The 24,976-nt window shown below is 43.2% G+C and overlaps 1 long non-coding RNA gene across 2 annotated transcripts in view; it reads right to left on the reverse strand.

Moving 5' to 3' along the window:
* The window catches only part of LOC137441442 (uncharacterized), a 31,258-nt gene extending 26,976 nt beyond the window's left edge, over window positions 1–4,282 (reverse strand). For both annotated transcript variants that reach the window (XR_010987411.1, XR_010987410.1), the window contains exons 1-2: window positions 4,155–4,282; window positions 3,913–4,058 (exon numbers count right to left, since the gene is read on the reverse strand). This is a non-coding gene — a long non-coding RNA (uncharacterized lncRNA). The remainder of the gene's footprint in view (window positions 1–3,912; window positions 4,059–4,154) is intronic.
* Between the last annotated feature and the right edge of the window lie 20,694 nt (window positions 4,283–24,976).

Raw genomic sequence — 24,976 nt, forward strand, 5'->3', positions numbered from 1 at the left:
AAATGTTTGTTTCAAATAGAAGAGGAAGGGCTGGAAGGAGGCAGAGCCTGATAGTTTTTCCAGAAAAATAAACCAAAAAATGATGCTCTGTGGTTGGGATGTGGTGTTCAGCTCCTGGTTCCTGAGCCATCACAAGCTTGTTGTGTGGCTTTGCCCACATCACTAAGGCAGACACCTGAAATGGCCTTTCACCTTTTTCCACGGAGCTTAGGCAATTACCAAGCACACTGGCTCCAGAGCATCCCTCAGTCTCTGTTCCCCAATGCCCTTGGATACCCTCTATTCTAATGTTGCCTGCAAAAGCTCTCAGGGGTAGTTAGCATTGTCCTGCTCATAGCCAAACAGTAGAGCCACAGCTTACCTAAAGGATTTGGGGATTCATGGAGATACCCCCCGGACAAAGGTGGGGTTTGCCAGCCCTGCAGGGTGCTGTTGCTGGCCCCACTGGATGTTCCAGTGACTGCAGAGGGAGCTCTTTACATGTGTTGCTTTGGAAGGTTGAAAAATTCCCTTATGGAATAACTGATTGCAATTAATGTTAAGTTTTATGGATGTGGAGTGGTCTTTGATGGTCTTTGTGCCATGGGAGGGAGCGAGAAGAGAGAGACTGATTTGTGTGCCTGGGCCAACAAGGCCAGGTTGATCTTGTGGCAGATGGTGGGGGGAGGGCTCATCCCTTCCCACACACGAACATGTCCAGCACACAAGTACCCCAGCTTGTGAGAGATTTTATAGAAGGAAAAGCAACAACCTCAGTGTAATAAGCTCACACAGACGTCCATAGTTTAATTTTTAACTATGAGGATGGCAACCAACCAGTAGAACAACTTCCAAGGGGAGTGGGTGGCTTTGTCATCCTCAACATCAAACTCACTTTCTGAGGTAGGTCTGGCTGATACCCCAGCATCTGACACGGGCATACTTAGAAGAGTTTTAAAAGAAACACATTTAAAGATAAGTTGTATGCTTGCTAATATATTTACTTTATTATTCTGCAATAACTTCAGTGCAATTGCAAGTACACTATGTTGAGCTATTACACCACCCAGCAGACCCTGAGAAGTTAGGATGAAATTATTCTGCAGGCCACATCCAGGCTAATACTATTATCATTTCATTTACAGGTTCAGGGCAGGAGGATTTTTTGGCTCAGGGCATATGAGAGCCAGCATGTGACTGCAGTGGCTCCTCCTTCCTCTCACATACCTGTTTTGTGCCTCTGTCACATGGTAACAGTAGGGAATAAGCTGTTTGCTCCACAAGCATAACCACAGCCTAACATTGCACAAAACACGTAGGAACAAAAATAAAAGCATGTTCTAACCCTGTTGCAGCTATTGTTCTTCAGCAGGATTTTAATTTGAAGGGAAGAAAAGATCAAAGCACAACACTCTCTGAGATTTGGCTTGGCTGACACTGTCCCCAAATCACTTGATGGCATGTGATGTTGTAGTCTGCAAAACATGCTTTAACAAGTAAGATGCCTGGCTTGGTGCTGGCTGCCCCATCATGGAGCTGAGCAGTACAATGATGTGTGCAGTAACACCCAAGCCTCCCACATGGTGTGGTGGGTAAGAAAGACAGCTGTGTGGTGGGTAAGACAGCTGTGTGGTGCGTAAGACAGCTGTGTCCTGGGTAAGGACAGCACAATGTCCTACAAAGTCATTCTTTGAGAGTTCTGCCCTCTCGCAAGCCAGTACTACCTGCCCTGGGACATGTAATTTCTTCACATTCTAGATCAGCTCTCATTTGCCAAGAAATTGAGATTTAAAAAACTTCCTTGAAGGAAAACAGCCCAGGAGCTTGGGGGCTTGCAGAGCAGATGTTGTGCTGTGCCTTACCTGTCTACACAGCCTACAGAAGTTGTAGTCCTGCAGCCACAATACGTGCAGCACAGGTCAGCAGAGCACAGTGGGCAAGGAGCCTCTCAGCCTTGCAAGCCTGAGCATGTTGCACAAGACCAGCAGAGGAGCCACATGCCACCAGCTACCCCTAGCAAACCCAGCTGCTCTGTGCCCACCTACAATGCTTACCAGTTCTGAGATACCCTGAGCAACCTGACCAAAGATCAAACTGAATCCTGATTAGAGCTGGGAGTTAGATCAGAGACCTCCTGAAGTCTTTCCACCCTGATTTATTTCATGATACTAGCTTTGTGCACCATGAGAGGTTAATCCAGGCCACCACTGTCTCTTCTTATGCAACTCCTATAAAGGCTAAACCTCCTAGTGCTCCAAGTCCTGACACAGAACCTCTGCAACCAGATTTCTCCTGGTGTTTAGTGCTTATCCCTTCTGCCAACTCAGCTGGTACAGATCATCACCTGAGCTGGCACAGGATCTAGAACGGCCCATGCCTCACAGCTAACCAAAGCCCAACCTTCCCATGTTTTTTTCTCCCATTTGTTCCACACCAACAGAATAAAACCACATCTCCCACCAGCTTTTTGCTACAATTGACCAAGCTGATGTAAAAAGCCCAGAGGTTAACTCTTGACTCCCTGCTAAGTTTGCAAGGCTGGAGCCAGAGGGAATAGACATCAAAATGCTCCACACAGCAGACTCAAGAGGCAAAGCAGAATTTTGAGCAGGGGAACTTTGATCACTTTGGCAAATAACCATTGGGAGACTGGAGAAAGACTTCTCTAACATACTGAACTGCCCATAAAATGAAAGAATAGGTTGTATATTTGATAACTTTGTGTATTTTACGACATTATTGACTGTTAACCTTCCTAGTTCCCTCAGTAATCAGAAAACCGACTCCTCTAATAGAAAACACGGTGTACTCGCCACAAGAGCGGAGAACGAAAATTGGTCTCCTATGCAAATAGTTCAATCACAATCAAACACAAACACAGAGAAGGTCAGGTTCCCCAGAGGATGTATGTTTACATTATAAATAAGGAACTGGGAAACGGGAACAATATGACAATTTTACTACGTAAGAGCTGTGACTCACTAAGGTAAGTGGTAGTTTAACAAGGAGGTGAGACAAGCTCCCAGTGGTGGAACCATGCAGGGGGGCTGTATGGAAAACTGTGGAAAGTTTTTTGGGGGGGGTTGTTTGGGTGGTTTTTTGTATTGGTTTGTTTTTTCTTTTTTTCATAAAACCACGAGGCTGACCCCCAGATAAGTCAGCAGGGTTTCCTACTTGGTGCCTTGCCTGGGTGTTTCCTTAGTTGACCCAAAATCAGCACAAACAACTCTTAAGAAAGCCCAATTTGTCATTTAAACTCTTCACTGAAGATAAAACAGTGCCCTCAGGGATGAGGATAAATCAGTTCCTTAGAATTATTTTAATTCCTTTTGGTTCCCAGTCATGAATTGTTAGTACAGGCTGTCTTTGAGACATTAGAGCTTTTTTTGAATATATATTTAAAGAAGAAAATAGGAGGAAAACCACTAAATATTTTACTATTTATAAGTAAATATTTTACTATTTATAAGTAATCTGTTACAGGCAAATAATGGAGTCCTACTATAGCTTTTAATTAATGTATAACTTAAATAATGGCTAGCCAAGTGCTTTTGTGTTGGTGTATACCCAGGAAGGTTTTAGACCAAAGCAGGGCCTAATGTGGGTGGTTGAACAGTACTATATAGAGAGCCTAAGAAGGAAAGCAAGTCCCACTATAAGGAATTACAAATATAAGACAGGAACTATATAAGGAAATATAAGAAATCTTGCTATAAACAAAGACATCCCAGGATGTGTCTCAAGATTTTAGGGCTGCTGGCTGAGCCAACAACATACGTCCTGACTCAGGAAGAGGTCAAAGCTGGAGATATCTGCCATACATACCATTTAGCTGTGAAGACATTAAGCTTAAAAAACACTAAAATGAGGCTGAGGGTCCCCAGCAGTGAGACACAAGTGTTATGCCACTCTGAACATGAAAATGGCACTCACCTGTAGCTATCCATGTCTACTCTAATGCACCCAGTTGGAGAGGATGCTCCCAGATAGACAGCAGTGCCTGTCTGCTGTGCACAGCTTCTCAAAAGACATCTTTCAAGAATGTCTTGCCTTCTCCATCCCTGCTAAAGAAGGTTTGCCTAGAGCGAACAAAAAGGCATTCAGCAACACATCTGACAGAGTAAAGTCATATCCACACAGTTTTGGTAGAATTACTTTTGAGATTGGACACATACCTACATTCCAGCCACACACTGTGTGCCGAATGCCAGGTAGCAATTTCCCCTCATTTTCAGAGGTGCAGACCAATTTCAGCTCCCATTGAGGTGCCCAGGATACTTGGGGGGGGGGGGGGGGAACTCCACCTTTAAAACAAGACAAACTGCAGATGCAAAGGCAAAAATTACTCTGAAAATCAGTATAAGTCTCTAATAGAGCTTTAGAAGTCCCTCAGCTTACAGTGGAAGACAAGAATTGACCAACATTACCTGTCATGATTGTCCAGAGGAAGGTTGAGGGAGCTTCTTCTGCCCTCCTGCTAGCCCGCCCCACCTCCAGGGACACTGGGAACTGCAGCAAAACACCTCCCAGAGGACACTGGGGTGACTTTTCAGTCTGCCCTGTCGAGCTAGTGGTAGATTGACAGCTCTTTATGCATCAGTACACAGCGCAAAGTGTAACACATAGGCATTACACAGAACATATTTCACTGGTGTATTTCCAAAGTGCTTTATCAAAATATTTTCCAAGAACATCTGCAACCATTTTACAGATGGAAAAGTTAAGAGAGAGAGAAATTAAGAACCTTCACATATATCAAGTCAGGTATATTCACCTATTTGTTTCTTTGGAAAAAGAAACGCTGCCTATGTGCAAGAAAAATGTTGTAAAATTGTTTACAACCAGTATCAAGTGACAGAAGGAGTGCATGAGTCAGTGCCTCTAAATCATTAAATGACTCCTCTACCACTAACTAATGAGGATAATCAGCCAGCTTCTAGTTCATTAAAATCACATGAACTATTAAAAACTTCCCTGAGCACTCCCAAATCTGGACATCATTTCCAATTCCAAACAAGTGCAATAAGTCATACTGTGTCTCCTGCCTAAGACCAAGCTATTGCTGTCTGCGACTACCTGAAGGGAGATTGTAGCCGGGAGGGGGCTGGTCTCTTCTCACAGGCAATGAGCACCAGAACAAGAGGACACAGACTCAAGTTGCACTAGGGGAAGTTTAGGCTTGAGGTGAGGAGAAAGTTCTTCACAGAAAGAGTTGTTAGCCATTGGGATGGGCTGCCCAGGGAGGTGGTGGAATCACCATCCCTGGAGGTGCTCAAGAGCGGACTGGATGTGACATTTGGTGCTGTGGTTTAGTAGTCATGAGGTCTTGGGTGACAGGTTGGATTCGATGATCTTTGAGGTCTTTTCCAACCTTATTGATTTCTATTCTATTCTACTAATAGTGTGGGGTTTTCACCTGCCCTAAACAGTCAGAGTATTTTATACTAGAGGAGAAATTTGGCCCAGATCTGTCTCTTCTGCCAAATCCCTGTTAGAAAGTCAAAGGACCCAGAGATCCATATGCCAGAGGGGCTCTGTGCCTGCCCCCTCTTCCACGTTATGGCATGTGCTGCTGAGATTTTGGCTTGCCTATCAGCTGCATCTGATCACACTGGTTCCTTGCCCAGATGCAAACGTGAGGAAGGTAGGGAGCACGCACAGGCCAAAACCGATCTGTTGGAAGCATGGAGTGGTGGGAGGGATCTGCAAATGCAGGAAAACCCAAGACCTGAAAATACCCAGAGGAAGAAAAGGGGTGGCTTGAAGGGCTGAGTGACAAAGTGCCTTTTCTCCTAAGAGTCTAAAGGAGAACACAGTCAGACAGAGATTAACAACCCTGCTCCAGCCAAATGAGGCATCAGGGATCAGTTCCAAGAGGAGGGACCCACCAATAGATTCAATGTGAAATTCAGCAAGAATTGCAGAGCAGGATCTAGGTGACAGCAATTAATTATTATGTGCTCATATAGACATCAGCAGGACACTGTTTACTTCTCCATCTCTTCTGCATGTTACCTAACTGTGCAGCAACTAACAGCTGCAATCCCAGATACCCAGAGGTGAGTGCACACCAGCAAGGAGAGTGTCTACATACAGCATATTGATCATATATGTCCCCCATAACAGTCCCTGTCTATACATTAACCACTGATCCAGGCTGGCTGCAGAGCAGCATTTATGTAACACTCAATGTTAGTGATGCATAGTCATTTTAGAAGCTGAAGTGATGAAAAGCACAGATGCTTCCTAAAATCCTGCAGGATATTTTCACTGTTACCAGCAGCTGGGCAGGCTTTTGCATGGTAGCATCACAGCAGATGGCAGTATAGAAGAAAAGGAAAAACTGGGGCCTGAGCTGAACAGCCAGCGTTCCAGCAAGAGAAGCGTAAATGCAGATGCTATTTCTGAGCACAGCAGAACCCACCTCCACCAATTCTTCACAAGCTACTTACATTTTCCACCATTTCCCCTATAACAAATGAAGTTATTTGTCCATGTGATTTTTGCCACAATCACTATACTCTCAGAACTGGGAGTGAGTGGGATAAAAAGGAATGGCAGGGTTGAGTGCCTCTCATACCCAGGCTTCCTCTCCCTGTCTCTCTCTGCAATCACTTAATCCCCAAGTGTAGTGGGAAGTCCACAGTCCACAACAGGCCCTCCATTGTTCAGAGCATTGGAGAGCTGGAATTGGGGTCCAGCTGGGAAGCACAGGAAGGAGAACCTGTTGCACACATGTCATAGTTGCAGGTACTCACAAGTAGATTCTGCAAATGCTAATATTGTTTTCACACACTATCCATCATAAAATAAAGGGTAATATCCATGTAATATCAGCCGAACCAAAGCGACCCCCTCTTGGCCAGGTCTTCAGCATTCAGAGAAGTGTGCAGTGTTCTGCCATGTCATTAGAACAAGTTTGTTTCAAGAGGTGTGCAGAGAAGGGAGGGGCAGTTACTAATGATCTTAGCTGTTCTATGAAGTGGTACAAATAAAGAGTGAAAAACAAAGTATACTGTGTTAATATACAACACTGTGAGATATCTTTGAAAGATCTGAGGTTATATCCAAAGGGGGGAAAAAAACCCCAACAAACAGCAAAGAAAACCAACTTTGCAAGGAAGAAGTGTACTTCCAGCAGTATAAACCTCTATTGTCATATTACAACAGTTTCTTTCCACCTGTGAAAAAAACTAAACATAATAGCAAGTCAGTATGGAAGAAATACTTTTGTTTATTTCTTTTTTGTAATTAAGTTTATCTTGCAAACAGACAGCAAAACGTGGAGTCTGGCTGGATTTGTAGGAGAGTAACACAGCAAAACTACATACATTTATTTCCTCCTCTTCCTGAACTCCTCTGCCAGGCCCTATGCATGGCATCTTCACACAGATATCCATGGTTTTAAGTCTATATATTGTGCTAGAACCTAGGAGTCCTCAATCACAGGCAGTATCCTCACTGGGATTACCTCTGTAAAACTGTGGAAGCACAAACTTATTCCTGACAATTTTTGAGGTAAAACCTGTCCAACATGAAAAGTTCTGTAGAGCCACTCCAGTTCCTACAGAGCACAGTCAGAGATAACCTGTATTCCTTATCTCTAATCCATGAGATCCAGAGCCAGAGCATGGCCAAGCCACGTCTCTCTGAGGTTTGGTCCTCTGTCCAAAGTGCTTCTACTCTCTGTTTTGACTGAGGAAAATGCAGAGAAAGCTTCAGGCTCCATTTGTGCCAACCTCCAAAGCAATTTAGTTATAGTTTAACTCCTGCTTGAAAATGAGGTCAAGAGGTGAAACTCACAAACCAAGAAGGAGTCCTCCAGCAGGCATGTGGTTATTTGGTGCACCACAAAAAACATTGTCTATGCCAACTCAACACATGCAGAAGCCTTTGGAAACTCTTGAGGACAAGTATTTTCCCTAGAAATGTCACCTAAATGGGGCAAGATTGTAAAGACTTTAGTTATTGTTCATATTATTCATTATTCATTTCTCCCACCAGATGTGGTACCAGACAGCCCAAATTTTGCCCCACAAGAAGCTGAACTGGCAATTCAAGGCTTGCAAGAATCTATGTGCCCTCAGCAAAAAGGCCTCATGTTTTCACTCTGCTGGGACTTGTGTGACTCTAAAAAGCTTCTCAGGCGTATGAGATATGACATTACAGACTGTGACATCCCTCTTCCTGTTCTTCACACAGGTCCCAGAATGTGTTATTCACTCTGAAATGCACAGAATACATCAGGCAAGTGAGAGCTTACACAGTGAGGCACCTGCTGTTGGAAATCATGTCTTGTTAAAGGGGAAAGATACCACAAGTGACATTTCCTAAAGCAGGGGACTGCCTAGAGAAAAGCACAGCACCCATCACAATGCAAGTGACCTGAGTAAAAGTGGGGTTAGCAGATGCAATGGTGCTGTAGGATGCTTTCCAGCAAGGCAAATGCGCTGTTTCCCATTCTGCTATAGCTAGCAATAGGAGGTTGAATTCCTGCAGCTGTTAGAGTTGAGGATTCATATTTTATCTGATCTCACCCTCATGTCACTGTGGTATCTTTGCACAATCCTGAGCTTTTCTAAGTAAACATTTCCACAGAGCAGCAATGGTATGTGCTAACTCTTGCCATTTGGTCTTTTGTATTTCCCAGTGTTGCAGGTGATTGCCCTTTCATTCAGCATATCTGAAGAGGTTTTGTTGCAGAGCCAATGGGAACCTCATCAGAGAATATGGCCAAGCCTAGCATATTTTTCTCTCTTCTCTTTGATGATGGTTCTGCCCTGCATTTTTCTCAGCCCAGTTAGGCAAGTCAATCTCTGGACTGAGAATAGAATAGAATAGAATAGAATAGAATAGAATAGAATAGAATAGAATAGAATAGAATAGAATAGAATAGAATAGAACAGAACAGAACAGAACAGAACAGAACAGAACAGAACAGAACAGAACCATCTAATCAACTAAACCATGGCACCAAGCACCCCATCCAGTCTCCTCTTAAACACCTCCAGTGATGGTGACTCCACCACCTCCCCGGGCAGCCCATTCCAATGGCCAATCACTCTTTCTGTGAAGAGCTTCTTCCTAACATCCAACCTAAACCTCCCCTGGCACAGCTTGAGACCGTGTCTTCTTGTTCTGGTGCTGGTGGCCTGGGAGAAGAGACCAGCCCCCACCTGTCTACAACCTCCCTTCAGGTAGTTGTAGAGAGCAATAAGGTCTCCCCTGAGCCTCCTCTTCTCCAGGCTAAGCAACCCCAGCTCCCTCAGCCTCTCCTCATAGGGCTTGTGCTCCAAACCTCTCACCAACTTTTTGCCCTCCTCTTTGCTCTTCTTCCCTGTGCCCCTGCATATTACCTTCTAGCTTTTACCACAGCATGACAAAGATACATGTCTCCAGAAAAACTCTGTGTCTGACACATGCTTAACTATGGATCCTGCTGGGATCCTGTTTCCAGAGTTAGATGTAGGTATCTCAGCAGGCTTACAGCATTTAGGGGGCTTTCACTCACATCATTACAGAATGAATCTACAATACTTTCTGCTTCCCGGGATTCATGGAAAATAATGGGGATTTGACATTTATATCTGGATGGCTTACAAGATACTTCTGCAAGTCTGAATAACTACTAAGTTTTGGAAGTAACTGTCAGTCTAAATTATATGTAACTCCATCCAAAACTCTCTGAACATCTGGGCAGATCTTCAGCTGGTGTAAATCAGTGTAGCTGAGCTCAGTTACTCCAGCTGAGAATCTGGCACATGTGTCTTATAAGTCTTCTGATACTAAAACCACACAAAAAAAAAGAATGCGTGAGCTCAAATAATTGTATTATGTTCTTTAGACAATTTTGCTTTTTGATGCAGACTATGCTCCCCCAAAGACATGGGTTCAAGTAAAATGGTTGCAGCATTTAGGCTTTACTCAGCCTCTAGTATCCATATTTCCTCTGATTTTTGTTTGCATAGGTTTTTAATGATGTAAAGTATACATGGGGGGATATATATATATATATATATATGCATATGGGAAAGTAATTGATGGAAGGACCAAAAGCTGGTTACAGATGAAATGCCAAGTACTTAGTGGGGTAAATTCCACCAGAGCCAAATAAGGCAGTTGAGTTACATGAGTGCCATTCTAAAGCTGAAGAGCAGGCTTTGTACACTTCTGAATCTTATGTGCCAGACAACCGCGACTGGATCCACACTCATTTGGATCACAAGACAAACTGCCCAGTTACCTATATCTGCAAATGTATTCATCTCCCTGATATTACCCCACAAATTTATCTTTAGACTTAGGCCACATGGAATTGAACTTAAAACTCCAATGCCACTACAATGCCCAAGTTCCTATCAAGACAAGTTCCAAGCTCTAATGGTCTTCTGCAGCATACCTGTCACCATAGCCATTCAAGACTCTAGGGAATCTTTGCCCAACTGTGAACTTCCCCATCAGAAGATTTTTCTCCTGACTTTAACTGTTTTGGGTTTTTTTACATTATTTGATTGTCATCACTTGAGCATGAAGGCTATCTTGCTTGATGGCTTCTGAATCTTGACTGCAATTCATCACTGTGTTTCAAAATGGTTGCCAAAACAGCTCCATGTTAACTACCACACGAACGTCCTATTTCCCCAAGTGCAGACACTTTGGAATCCTCTTTTGTGTGACTATAGAGTTTTTCTTTCCCGTCAGTAGTGTTAGAAAAGTTATTTTAAACAGTGTTTTTAATAAAACCCAGAAAGCTATGTATTTCCTGGCTCCAAAAGAGGCTCCTTTTCAAAAGTGCAAAATGCAAAGTCTGTATCATCTGCCAAGGAAACTATACCTGTACTCAGAGCACCAGAAGTGAGTAAACTAAATTGAGAACCTGTGCATAATTCCTTTAACAACCAACCTCTATCTGGTTCAGACAAATCACTAGGAATGAGGTTTCCATACATTTTCAAAGCCCACAGGATTCCTCTGTCAGTACTGGCAACATCCTATTGCAAAAACCCTCTCCATCTAGACTTTTCTACCTACAGAATGAGCTGTCTAAGAAATGCAGTTTACTTGGTCTGTCACAACATCTGGAAGTCATATTGACACATCCAAGAAAATGAGAGCCAGAGATCAGCAAGTTACAGAAGGAATGATCGTGCCTGGTCAGCCCTCTCTCAGGCACCGTAAAGGAGCCCAACAAGGAAACGCAAGTGCAAGAAAAAGATTACATTGGTGCACTCCCCATCACAGCAAAATTCCTGCCCATGTGTTCAGAAGGACAGCTGAAAGTTCATGCTAATCAATACATGCATTTTCCTGCAGGAGGTTAAGGGAGATATAAAGAAATGTTTCTACAATTAGTGGGGTGACAAATCCTGTGCTTTACTTTTAGCTCATCGGCTGAGTTAAAGAGGGAAACCTTACTACCCTAAAAGTTGTGGCTGCACTGAAGCTGCTGGTAGCAGCATCATGCCTTGTAAATAAACCTGTTTATAGATGGCATTTCTTCCACAGTGGCTACTGACTGGTAGAATTTCTGTATTTTAATGCCACCCCCTTTCCCAGCTCAACATCACACTGCAAATGGAGATGCTCCAACCTGAACTGTCCATTTTGCTTCTCTTAGGTCAAAGAAGCATTGCTGGGCTTGTCTTATTGTTTATCATTGGAGGCCACTAGAATAGTACTAATCACAGCTGCAAAGCCTAGGATGCTGCCATGCTCCAAAACATCATAGAAATTCTGTCCTAGCATCTGATGTGCAGTTTGATGCAAAGATGGCACCGATTCAATGTTTCCTGAACACACCAAATATTTGTCTACAGGAATTCCACAGCTTAGAACCATGCAACACATTGGAGTACAGTAGTGGTTTGTTGACCTTTAATTGTTGTGAATTTTAATGCCACATTGCTGCCAGACTGTGTGATAACCACTGAAAAACATTTGGATTTGTCACTGCAGTTTTTCAGCTTTTCCCTGAATATGCCATTTGCCACTGCCCTGTCACCTAGCAGTGTCTGAGGGACATTTCTTAGGGGTAGGTGGTTGCTTCAGGAAAGGACAGTTGGCACAACAAAGACCAGGAGACATTCATCTGGTTATGTATGTCATAATCTCCACTGGTGTGAGGGGTGTGGTGAAGATCCCAAGAGCTTCTGCAGCAGGTAGCTATGTTGCTTAGTGTAAATACATTGTTAGGAAAGCAATCACCTGTGGTTAGGTAGGTGCACAGAATTATTACCTAGCAGAGGTCAAAACCTGCAACTGGAAGGCTCTGCCTGGCAACCTGTCTCCAAACCAGCCCCTCAAACAACTCTTACAGAAGGTAGTGCAGAACCAAAACCTGAGGAAACAGATAGCATGCCTATGCCCTACTACTGGCCCTTCGTTGGTCTCAGGAGCATGAGCTGCTCTGGTGAAAGCAGACTGCTTCCAGCTACCTTCACTCTGGGACAAGAGAGGGACAGGGACCTACATGGGGAAGCTAAAAATATCCCACCACCAAGCTACTAGAGTGAGCATTGGGTTGATTATAGGGCATTTGTCTTCTGGCTAAGTGTAGTTTGGGGTTCAAGTTATTCATCAATGGCTTTTAACATATGGGAGGCAAAAATATCTGCTTGAAATGATGACATGCAAATTTGGACCAGATCCTGCCCCTGAAATGTCATCTCTGAATCTGAATTGAGAGCAACATTTGGACACAGGAGCAGCCATCCCCTGGGCAGAATTTCCTTGGAAAATACACAACATCAAAAATTACTTTCAGGACAAAGTTTTTCTCCATACAGCTGCAGTCACAGAATGAGAAAGTACTTTGTTCCTGTAGGTCCAACAGAAAGCTTACTGTTTTTTTTACAAAGAGCCCATACACATCAGCTGTGAAGACAGGCAGCAGGCAGAGCACTGCTCCTCTGTATGTCAACTGATCCTACATTCAGCCAATACCACTATAGCCTAGTAAGGAATAACTTAAGATTTTCATATCTGGAGGAAGCAAGGAGTTACTTTTTAAGGGCAGATCTGTAACCACCAGCTCATGGCCCAACATACTAACTGGAGGAATTTGAAAGACATCACTCCATGGCAGATACTTATGTCTAGTTCTTCTACTGGATTCAATTTGGGTCTCATTTTAGAAGCCCACCTAAAGGTGAATGAGAACTGAAGATTGGAGATCAAAGAGCAAGTGTTGCATAAAATACAATAAATTCCTTTGGTCAGATGAGGAACAGGCTAGTCATGATTTGACACAAACAGTTGTAGGGCTTTGTTGCAAGCTACAACCATGCAGGTATTTAATTTGTTTTTACCCTTGGCTGTTATCATCCCACCAGAGCTGGCTCAGGCAGAATCAGGTCAGTCGATTCCAGTCCAGCCTTTCAGGGGAGGGGAAGAAGGAGGGACCACTTATTTGCACTGCTAAGCAAAGCCATTATTTCTGTCACCATCTGCCTCAATCTTTCACTAGATGGCTTTTTAAAAGCCATAAAAAAAGCCAAAATATAAAGTAAAATCAAATCCATACCTCATCCAGCCTGCCTCCACTATATAGCTGCCCTAATTAAAGGTTAAAAGTGAACTCAGGCCAGGGAAATGGAAATAGAGGATAAACATGTAGAACCATTTGAAATTTACTGCTCAGATAGGACTATTTTCCATAGGATTTGTCTGAGAATTCCTGGTGGAGGAGTGGAAGGCAAATCTCTCTGTGTCCTTTGAGTAGAACAGAGATTTTCATGTCTTTCTCTGGCTAAGTGCAGTCATATGCTGCTTTCTGTGGATGGGGAGCAGATGTAAATGCCATGTTCAGCAGTCAGAGGTTCAGCATATGTTTGCTGCTTTCAGGGAATATGAGATTTAAACAAAGTCCATAAAGACAGCAGGAACCTTCCTTGACTCAAATGCCTAATCCAAAAGCCCAGTGAAGCAGGTCTGAGTATGGACAATTTGCTCCTTCTGAGTATGAGAGTTTTTGTTCTCACAGGAAATCTATCAGGAAGTTTGCAAAGAACTTTGCAATAGTTAGGGCCAAAACATGCAAACTTCCCTTCTTTCCTTTCCTTTTAGCTAAACAAATCCAGACCTTAGCAAGTTCCAGCTCTGCAGCCCAAACACACAGGAAATCGGCAGTCACAAATGCATATAGCTCTCAGTCTATGCCGAATCTATCTTTATGCAGGAATTGTTAATAGAGCAATAAGCCTTCCCCAGTCTGGGAATACCACATATCCATAACTGACTTGTCATACAGACAGGACATCCTTAAATAAACCCCATATAATTAGCTGTGCTTCTCAGGTCTGTCCAGACACCTGAGCTAGTATCTCTGCAAGATGCTGTTTTAAGAGACTTGGATGTACCTATTTGGCCCAGGATGGCTTGGATGCCTCCAAAAAGGCTACACAGAGCAGACTTATTTCATTCCCACACACCTTTGAAGAGAAGAGATGTTCCACTGACTTGACCAGCCATATACTGTACACAAGCCCTTATGTTTTCCAAGTTCACATGAATTTAAAAGATGAACAGAGGGACAACAGAAGGATAGCTTTGGACTCACCATAATTTTTTCTTTAGTGTAGGGTAGAGAAAGACCTTTCCCCTCCCCCCCACAGTGATCCCCATAAGTAACACTGCCTGTGAGGACCTGGTGGTACTATGCTGACCTGTTTAGTAAAGTCAAGCTTACTTGTCATTTTATGCCTGTGTATGTGTACTCATACTTGGGAAGTCCTGATCCCTCATTTCTGTCCATCAAATGATGCCTCTAAAATAACCACCCCATACTAAGCTCTGCAGGAGGCATGGCACAAATGCAGGGTAGGAGACAGGGTAGGAGTGTTGATCTAAGCAGCCTCCACATACTAAACAAATATACAGGGGAGTAGAGCCTGTTCATTGCAGGCCACTGCTCTATCCCCTGTTGGCAAATAAACCACTGCCTGCCTTCACTTAACTACATGTGCTAGCGGGGACATCACTTGAGCAGTACTGGGAGGGGAACAGCTATTGGTGTCCCTTCTCTTCCTAAAATACAGCTTCTAATGTGTCCCTTCCTGCTTTCCCCTCTGCATTTCCACAACCTTATGGTAGCAGAGCATGGCTTCTGTGAAGGATGCAGGGAAGTAGGTGTTAGGGGTTTGCTGCTGAGAGGACAAAGTCCCTAGCACATGGGCCAGAGATGGGTGCTGAAAAAGCTCAAATTCCTTCATCTGTTCATCACAAAGAGCTGCTAGAATGTTCTGACAGAATTTTGGAAATCATTTTATGCACAAAGCAGCTAGAGGAATATACTATCAATGAGCACAACCAAGGGCTATTTAACATCAGCATGGACAAAAGACAGCTACAACACAACCACAAGCCCTTCAGTGATCCTGTTAGCATCCAACTTCTGTTCAGGTCTGTGTCCTCAGGGACACATTTGTATAGTTCTGTAGTGTGTTCACCCTGAAGTTAGGAGCTTCTGTCCTTATCAGTCTGCTGTATCTAATAATAAAGTTGCAGCACTGCCTTCTTTGTAATGCTTGTAGCAGAATTCAGTATTACTGAGCATTATGAAAACAAATGTGAGTGACAAAGATGCAAGAAGCACCAAGGCTACAGCTGATCCAAGGAAGCAGTGACCTTTTGCAGTTTTAATGTAGAGCAAATCTTTAAATTTGCATGAACACATAAGTCTTCATAATGCACACTCCAGGGAGACACACTTCTGATCTGTATCATCTTGTCTACAATGGTTTCTCCCTGTTCACCTCAGAACATCTGTCTATTCAGAATGTCCTGCTAACACTGCAAGCTTTCAAATGGGCACAGATCATCCTTTTGCTCCCTGACAGTATTCTCTTTGCTGTCAGCCCAGCTAAAGAACCAAAGGGATCTTTCTGCATGGCTAGGAAGGAAAAAAAAGCTCTTCAGCATATGTCAAAATATGTAATAAAGAAGTCAAATATCACAGTTCCAGACTGACACATGGGAAAAGTTAAGAAAGAGAGGTCAAGCCTGTCCTGGTTTGAAAGAGCAAGTCTGAGCAGCACAGGCTCCCACTTGCTTGCCTGTGCTATCTGTGGAAAGACTAGCTGTCTTTGCCTGGGGGAACAATAAGCTGCAGCCGTGCCTGGGTGCATACCAATGCTCTGGATGATGCCTGAGGCATGGGTCACTGGCTGGTTGTACAGCAAACGAGGATGGCCTCGAGGCAGACGTTGCCAGGCAGGTAGCGCAAATACCAGTTCTCAGAGCTCAGAGATGGACTTCGTTCCATCTTCATCCTTCTGTATTCCAGTCCACAGGCAATTAAAATATCCCCAGCTAATCTAAAGTGGCTTCGTTTTCAAGATAGTGATATTCAGTCTGAGGAAAGTGGTTCTTATCAGAGAAGAGGTAGATCAGAGTACTCTGTGCCTGTGATAGTGAATTTTCATCAATATACCAAGTGATGCATGGGGTGCCAAAGCAGGGGACAGGCATTAGGAGAGCAAGTATAACCTGAGGAGAATCTCTCATTCTCTGTAAAACCAACCCTCAAGATGTCTGCATTGAGGAGCAATGAGATTTAGAGGAACAGCTAGGATACACCAGAAAGCTCTCTTTTTTCTTGTTTTCTAATGGATATCATACCTAATACCCATGTGCTACAATACATGATGGCAAAAACTGAAAGCATGCTCCAAGTGCTAAAAGGAGAAAGAATATCTGCAAAAATGTGAAGTCTGGTGTTTAAACAGAAGAAGTTATGATAATTTATCTGTTCTTATTGGAATTCTACTCATGGCAAAGACAACCAAACAAAGTACCTGTTTCAGCTCCAAGTAATGCTTTTTACCCTAGTCCCTGCTGGATGTGCTACAAGGAACTGCTCTAATCATAATGGCTGTGTTTGCTGTAGAAACTTCCAAGGCACGCAGGAAATCAGAATTTACCAGATTTAAGTCATACCTTCACAAGTACATAGAAAAAAGACACCAGCCTACTGAAAATCTAATGCTATTGTGAAGCAGATATTTCATGCAAGGTGCTAGTCCCATTTTCTCAATATCAAGTGCTAGAAATTAGTTTATAAGACAGATGTTAAATGTGCCACAGGGCTTGAAAGCTCATTTAGTGTGAACAGCTCTCATTCCTTGGATGGATTCTCTCTTTGGATGAATCACTCTGGACAAAAAGTCCTAATCATCCACCCCAAATCAGATAATATTCTTCACCTGGCTGCAACCACATGTTAGCTCTCTCCCACACCAAATTCATCTAATTACCAGTGATTCACCCACTACTATTCCTGGTACACATCCAAGTGTAGGGGTTACTCTGAATCAATTCAACATCCAAGAAAATTAAAGAATAAATATTTTTCCTGATTTGGAATGACAGTCATCAGGACAGTACTCATTTAATTAGGACAAAACCAGCTAAGTTTTACTGCCAAAAGGTAGACTTCTTTCACCTTCACCATTATGCCCTTCTCTATGTCAACCCTGAAAATGTCAGCTTTTCATACAAATACAGACGAATCTTAAAGGTTTGAGTTAAACAATCTAAAACTGGGAAAGCTCGTCCAAGCTATTTGACCTTCTTAAATCTGCTACCAATTGCTTAGTCATTTACATTTCCAGACAAAAGCAGAAACATAAAGGCCTACACAGATGAAAAAAAGGTGGAGAATGGCACGCACTGGTCACTGGAATTGGTTACCACCCTGACTGTATAGAGCCACAGAAGTCAGTAGCTACCATAACTTCTCGTGACAATCAAAGTGAGATTTGCACACTAGAAGACATGAGTGTGACAGCTACCAAAGTCAAAGGGCTTTTCCAGTTGGTTTCTGCCCCAGCTTTGTTTTCCAAGCCAACACCATCATTTTTGGAAACTGCTCACAACTTTCTTTAAGGATTCCTTTGAGACATGAAGTTTTCTAGGCTAAGATTCAACCCAAAAGGTTTTAATTTTAACCAAATTGATTTGATAATTTTTGAGTGGTGAAGGAATGGAAGAAAATACTTTTCCCATATGTTCCAGTCAGAGGAGTATGTTTGCTGAGAAGAATCCTTGAGGAGACAGAGAGGGGGAGAGGGGGTAAATATCTCTAAAGGATAAAAATATTCCCAGACACAACATCACCATGAGCTAAGCCCTAACCTTGCGTCAAAGAACACAGCAGCAATGGCATTTGTACTTGCACCAGCTGAGTATCTGGCCCACAGGAATAGAGAAGAACGCTTTCTATTAAAATTTTGGATAGGATGCTTCAGAATCTAACTGACATGGAAAAAGCCTCACATGTTAACCCTCTCCTTGTTCTTTCTCAAAACTAAGAGAGAGTATATTCCAACGCATAGAGAAGACAATCTGCTGCAAGTCCTACCTGAAAGCAATGAATATCTACAGTAAGACACCTCTGCTCCAGTAAGACTCAGTACTCCACCAAGGCGCCGGGCTTATTAACCACAAGAGATTGCTTACTGCTGTGTGCTCCTTGGCAGTGCAGCTGCTCAACCTCAAACTGGGTCTGACCAGTCCTCCTATATCGCAACCTGCTGCTTCTCAGCTGAAGAGACACAATATGAAGTCCAGGAAGAAAATTAACAAAGTCAGTGGTGAACAGTGCTCTAAACTACAGTTGGCCAAATCTTATCAGTTCCATTATGAGAGAAAGACCAAAATGAAAATTGACAGCTTCCAGACCTGGCTGTGGAAGCCCATGGACCTACCCTGTGAGACAACCCACACTGCAGCCCTACTTAGGCAGAGTTTGTAAGGCTTGTGGAATCCCATGAGAGATAAGAAAGACATGTCTCACAAGAACCCAACTGCACAGCACAAAGCCCAGGAATTCAAAAACGCATTTCTTAATTTACCTTCAATAAAGCCTTTAAGATTTTCCAGATTCTTGATGTCACATCAAGCCCAAGATGCTCTAGTTTCTTCAGCTTCCAAGGAGGTTTTCATCATGAAATTGCCGTGGAGCTATGGATAAAAGAGGCCCTGGAGTCATGAGCAGCACCCTCCATTTTATTTAGTAGTAACATTGCATTTCTAGGTGTTGTGCAAAAGTAGATTTTCTGCCTTGAAGTTTGCAATCTATAAAAATGAACAGCACAGAATGGAGAAACTAGGACAAGGACATAAGCAAAGATATATAACTCAATGTCAGTTTGCAATGTGAAAATCTATAGGTATACAAACTAGTCCCTATGAATGAACTCCTTCAGTACCTCCCCTTGGCTGTTGCTAGTCTGCTAGTACTTTATATCAGTATTTATTACAGATGTTGAGCATGAAGAGAAAATAACAGTGTTTGTGCTGTTTCTTACAGTCCCTTTTGAAAGCCTACCATTGATCTCCACTGGACACAGGTGCCTTATACGTGCATGAGCACAGCAGGAGGACACTGAGAATGCTTTTAAGTGTTTGATAGGACACAGATAAGCAGGGGGCAGAAAAAAAAGTAAACGATCTGAAAGGCAAGCCTGAGATCCTCAGACTTGGTACACATAGACAGAGAGAAGCAATAATGGAAAAGAAGTGCAAATGGCTATAACACAAACATCATAAATCAACATATCTTTATAGTGATGATCCAGCTCCCATACATTCAGCAGTAGAATAAACCAATTATTTAGAATAAACCAAACCAGGTTGGAAGAGACCTTCAAGATCGTCGCGTCCAACCCATCAACCAATCCAACCCACCCAAACAGCTAACCCAGTAGTTGTTTGAGGGAGGTAAAATGAAGAAGGTAAAGCTAGCAGAAGTCTTAAGGAAGAGGAAGATGAGAAAAGGGGGGCAGAGGGGACTCTGGGCATAAAAATAACAAAAAAGGTTGCTACAGCTTAAATGTATACAGCAGAAAAGACAAGAGAGTCACACGAGCTAAGCAGTAGCCATTTAGTAGTCAGGAATAGGGTAGAAAAACACAGTAGGTTGGCATTTTAATTCCCAGTAAGTTTAACTTGTGGATGGTCAGCAATGATTAATAACTCATATATATTGCATGCCATGGACATGAAGACGTGAGTGTCTGTAGGAAGATAACATTAGTACAGTCTCTGATGCAATTATATGAGCATGAAGAAACAAGTGCAGACAGCTTACAAAAAAAGCCCTCTTGCAGTTTAGCCTGAGTGATATAACTTATCCAACATAAAAGGCTTTATTTACCATCTTGCTTTTTACACAGGAGCATTTGCCAGCACAGCCCCACTGGATGTGAACATACCTAATTATTCCTGGTCCATAGCATAGGCAGGGACCTATGTCAGGTTCCAGTCACGCAACAGGATCAGAAATGTGGCATTCTAGGAAAGCTTTCCTGTATTGCAATCTGCTCATTTACCTACTGCTGTCAAGTCATAATGGTTGTAGACATTAGTCACATACCCTAAAAGCTGTATGTTTAGGTTAAACATGATGGGGTTTAAAATAAATAAATAAATAAAAGTTAGGCAATAAACATGGAGCTTCTTTTTAACTGCCTTTTGTTTAGGAAGGCCAGGAGGTTAGAACTTTGATTACAAATAAAGCTGATCATGTTGGGTTTTTTTTTCACCCTGGGAACTGCATCCAGAATGAGGTGTGTGGGATTAGCTCAGCGTGTTCCCAGAGCAGAGCAGCACTTCAATGTGCACCCCTGGCAGCACCTACAGCTTGTTTGACAAGTCACCCCTCCAGATACAACCACCAGTGGCGACAATAACATTTGTCACACAAAGGGGAGAAACTCTGAATATGGCACAGCTCTCTTTCACAAAAATTAAAAGATAATATTAAAAACAAAAATCCTGTGCCTGAATTGCAGAATCATTACTCTAGAGAGGACCTGAAGCTCACCATGTGGCCCTGACTCCTTCTGAGGTCCTGTATGACCTTAGTGTTGTTTCTCTGTGCCCAAGTTCCATGTCGATCAAAAGGGACAATAATCATCCATTAGTCTCTTTCACTTATTTGAAGCAGTTGAAGAGTACAAAAAAACAGGTTAAGGGAAGAGTTTCAGTTGCAAACACAATCCAGTTATGGTTATAAATGCACTTTCTTTTAATTCAACAGTATATTTCCTTTTGGTCCATAATAAGCACAGTGACTTGCCGACAAGCATGCAGGTACTGAGGTCTGGTGAGAAGCACTTTGCCACTTCAAAAGTTCTTCACTCCTCTGAGACATGACCTGCCTCTAAAACAGATTCAGCTAGTCTATTGAAAAGCAGGAGAGTTCTGTGACTTTGCTGGAAGATCTGGGTTGTGGTAGTGAGGAAGTCCTTGACTTTAAACATTAGGAACCACAGAATCATTTTGAAGAAATGTTTAAGATCATCAAGTCCAACTACTAAGACTTAAATCCAACCCCTGAGAATAACCAGGCTTCAAAAGTCTCTAGTAGATACTGGCTACCATGAAGCTTTATGAGTTTCTCCCTGAAAAGAAAAGAGAAATGAAATCCACAAATGGTTCCACTTACTTGCTGATGGAGTACACTCACTCTCGCCCTTCATTTCCTATACCACTATACATTCAAGGATTGTGTTGACCATATTGCTTCTGAGAGCAATCCTGGTATCAAATTGACACGTGGAGAAAATCTTCTCTGGTTTGGACTTCAGGATTTCACCAGAAGGGAGCAGGAGAGACCTGCAGAAGAGCCCCAAGTAATGCATGCACTGTGGACAGAGTTGTCCTACACAGAGCCTGGCTTCTCTGCAGGTGTGTGGTAAACCAGGCTCACTACACATATGACATGCCAGATTAAGAAATCCCACCAAAATCATCTGTAGCCTGGGAAATTGTAGCTTCACAGTTTTATCTGCATGGGCAAGCTGTAAGCCTATAACCACGCCAGTCAATGAAGGCAGTAACAGTCGTCCCTTTCTTTTGCTGCTGCTGCTATACTTCCAGTTTCTAAATGCAAGCACACAAAGAGTTTAATCCTATGTGAAGGGAACATAAACTAAATCAGTCCAATTTCACATACTTTTCTGGAAAAATGGCTGTATCTCTGCTTACTGGTAGGACAGGTGAAGAGCAGAAACATCCCCTTCCTTACTGATATGGATACACTAGTCCCCATATCAAATTTTCAGTCAAGAATTGAGAAATCAGCAATTAAGGGAGCCCCATGAAAAGAACAGCAAGAAGGAATCTAGTTTAAATCATGCCTATATAGAACACTATTTCAGAACAGGTTTTGCAGTAAAATCAAACAGTTGAGTACAGAAAACCAAATTTTGCCTGATTGCACTGGAATTTGCCTGCAATTGCAGGAAGCCTGAGAGAATGCACATGAGGCATGCCCTCAGCCCCCCTTCTCCACAAGCGAGGGTTCAGATTTAGGAGTTATCATGAATTATTAGATTTGAGACCAGGGTTTAAGTGACCTTTGTTCATTAACTGTAAGATAATTAAAGAGTTAAGCAGAAGTGGCTAACCTGCATACAGGTCTACTCTCAAATCCAAAGGCAACCAACCCTGTTGGGTCTAGCAGGAGTGGCCATATCCATTAACTGCCCATCTGCCTATCTTCACTCTCTAGCTCAGTGTTAGCACTGCCAGAGTTTACCTGAAGCACATGGGCACTTCCTGAACTGTTCCAGGGCAAGACCAGCCAAGCCAGAGAGCACCATTTCCACCAGATTAAATGATTCTTTTAAGAGAGCAGTGGTTGAGCAGAGCCGTGGGTCAGCCAGGTGCAAATAATGCCCCAAACCTGCCAGGACATCTGTGGCAGCATGGACAGAAACCCTATGGGCTGAGCAACGGATCCTGTTTGTGCCCTAAATTCAAAACAGAGTTAAAACTCATCAAGCTTTCCTAGCAGCCGGGTTATATACACAGAAAACTGGGTGTTGATGTTTACAAGACCCAAAGCTCATTTGTATTCGTTTCTATGCACAAAGAACAAAACATTTAGATACTTTCCATCTAAAATAACTTTGCTCTTGTCCTTTTGCCTCAGCTGTCCAAGAATGAGGGCTATGTGTAACCAGGAGAAGGGAAATGCTTAGAAATCCTTCATGTTCAACGGCTGCTCTTCCTTGCTGACATTTAGCCCAGACAATATGATCACCACCCTCAGTTACACCCAGCTGGGCTCAGTGACTTCAGTGAGAAGCCATGATGTGGCATGGCTGTAAGCAACAGCAGAAACACACAAATATTTCTGTGTGGAGCATGAGATTGTTTGCTAGACTGAGGGGTTTTTTTCCCCAGTGTATTTTGGGTGCAATGTAAGTTGTTTTAACCTTGCTGCACCGTTCCTGCTTACAGGGATAGCAGCACAGGGCAGAGGAGATAGGAACACAGACTCACCATGCTGACCCTGCCCCAGGGACAGCTCTCACCTCTGCTCCTACACTCTCATTAGGGGAAAGGAGTATTCTTCATATTGCTTTGCAAGACCCTACAAACTAGAGATGAAAATGCAGATGTTGTAGCTGCTGTTGCTCAAACCTTTAAAAATATTCACCACAAAGTGTGATAGCAAGTGAGTCAAGTGGGGTGCTTAGGGAGGATGTGGCAGAACCCATGCAAAGAAAGCAGGGACTCAAACTGCCCCTTTGCTGATGAAACCACATCATTTCAGTCCTGCAAATCTGCAAGTCTCTGAAATTAATCTCTGTAGCTAAATTATTGACCCAAACCAAAATATATCCTGGCTGAATAGCAAGATGCAGCTCTAGATAGGGGATGAAGGCAGAAGTAGTGGTCACCTCCCCACCAGCCACCTCCAGCCAGGAGTGACCTGAGACCTGCTCAACATTTCCTTAAAAGAGATCTCTGAGGCACAATGCAAGACCCACAGAACCACATGCTGAAAGAAGAAAAGCCTGTCTTTTTCTCTAGCCCCGTGTGTGTGCTTCCCCTCACTGCCCCAGCCCTGGCGTTTCTGCAGGGATCCTCCCACTGAGATGGGGGTTTGGTTCTTGCTGTGATAACCTGACTCACCACATGCAGAAGGTCTGGTCAATCACCTCTGCTGCCTTTGTCTTGCCCATTGCAAGGGCAGACTCTTTGTGCCAGCCCAGGATTCTGTCACATGCAACACCAAACATGGAGCACCTCCCAGTCGGGACCTTCAGATGGCAAAGCCAGAGCTCCTTATGAGTAACAGCTGGTTTCACTTGCTTGGTCACTGGAAATTCTGCTTTCAGTTCTGGCTAGCCCTGCACTGCTTGGCTTCATGCACACAGGGCAGCTTGTGTCAGGAGCAGAAGGCAAGGATTAGCCTGTGGTGCAAGCATCAGTGCCAGATCCCTGCATGCGTTTCATCCCATCCTATCCAATGAATGCCTCCCCTCACAAAATCCAGAAATACATAAAAAATTAGAATAACAGCCAGAATGTCCCAGTTAATGATTAAGCAGGGACAGCTGCACAACTTCCCCTGGAATGTCTATGTTGATGGCTGTGGTACACTGGCAGGCAGGAATGGCAAAAGCAGTCCAACAGTGAAGAAAGGATGGGGCCTGGGTGTCACAGCCTGGGTCACAGCAGCCACAGAAAGACTCAGCAGTAGCTGGCTGTCCTTTCATGACAGGAGGCTAGTCCCTCCATTAGTGTGTCTCAGCCTCAAGCTTCAGAAGTTTGGTGGGCAGGGTTGATGGCAGTCAGCCTCAGCAGAGTCTGTGAGTCCTATCATCATGGTGAGCAAGAAAATACAGCATCGCTGTGTGTTTTATACAACTATTACACTTGCAGGCATGGGCCAGTGCAAAGCAGATGCAAACCTCATGCCTCAATGTACTTCTATAAGTTTCAAAGGACACAGTATGCTCATAAAAGGGCTGAATCTCCAGGGCTAACTTGTAAGTGCCAGACAAAAATCCATGAAGATTGATGAGTCTTTTTTCACGTTTGGCACGCATGACATTATATTGGACTTTGAAAAGCCCTGCAGGAGCAAGGCAGTTAAAGATCTAGAATAAATGCAGTCAAAGAGAAGTTCAGATACCCAACTGTTCGTTTGCATGGGCATGTCCTACACTTGGAAATGCAGTAAGCTTTCAAGTAAAAT

Source organism: Melanerpes formicivorus, unplaced genomic scaffold (assembly GCF_026170545.1).
Source record: "Melanerpes formicivorus ecotype bairdi unplaced genomic scaffold, bMelFor1.0.p_v2 SCAF_5, whole genome shotgun sequence".
NCBI lineage: Eukaryota > Metazoa > Chordata > Aves > Piciformes > Picidae > Melanerpes > Melanerpes formicivorus.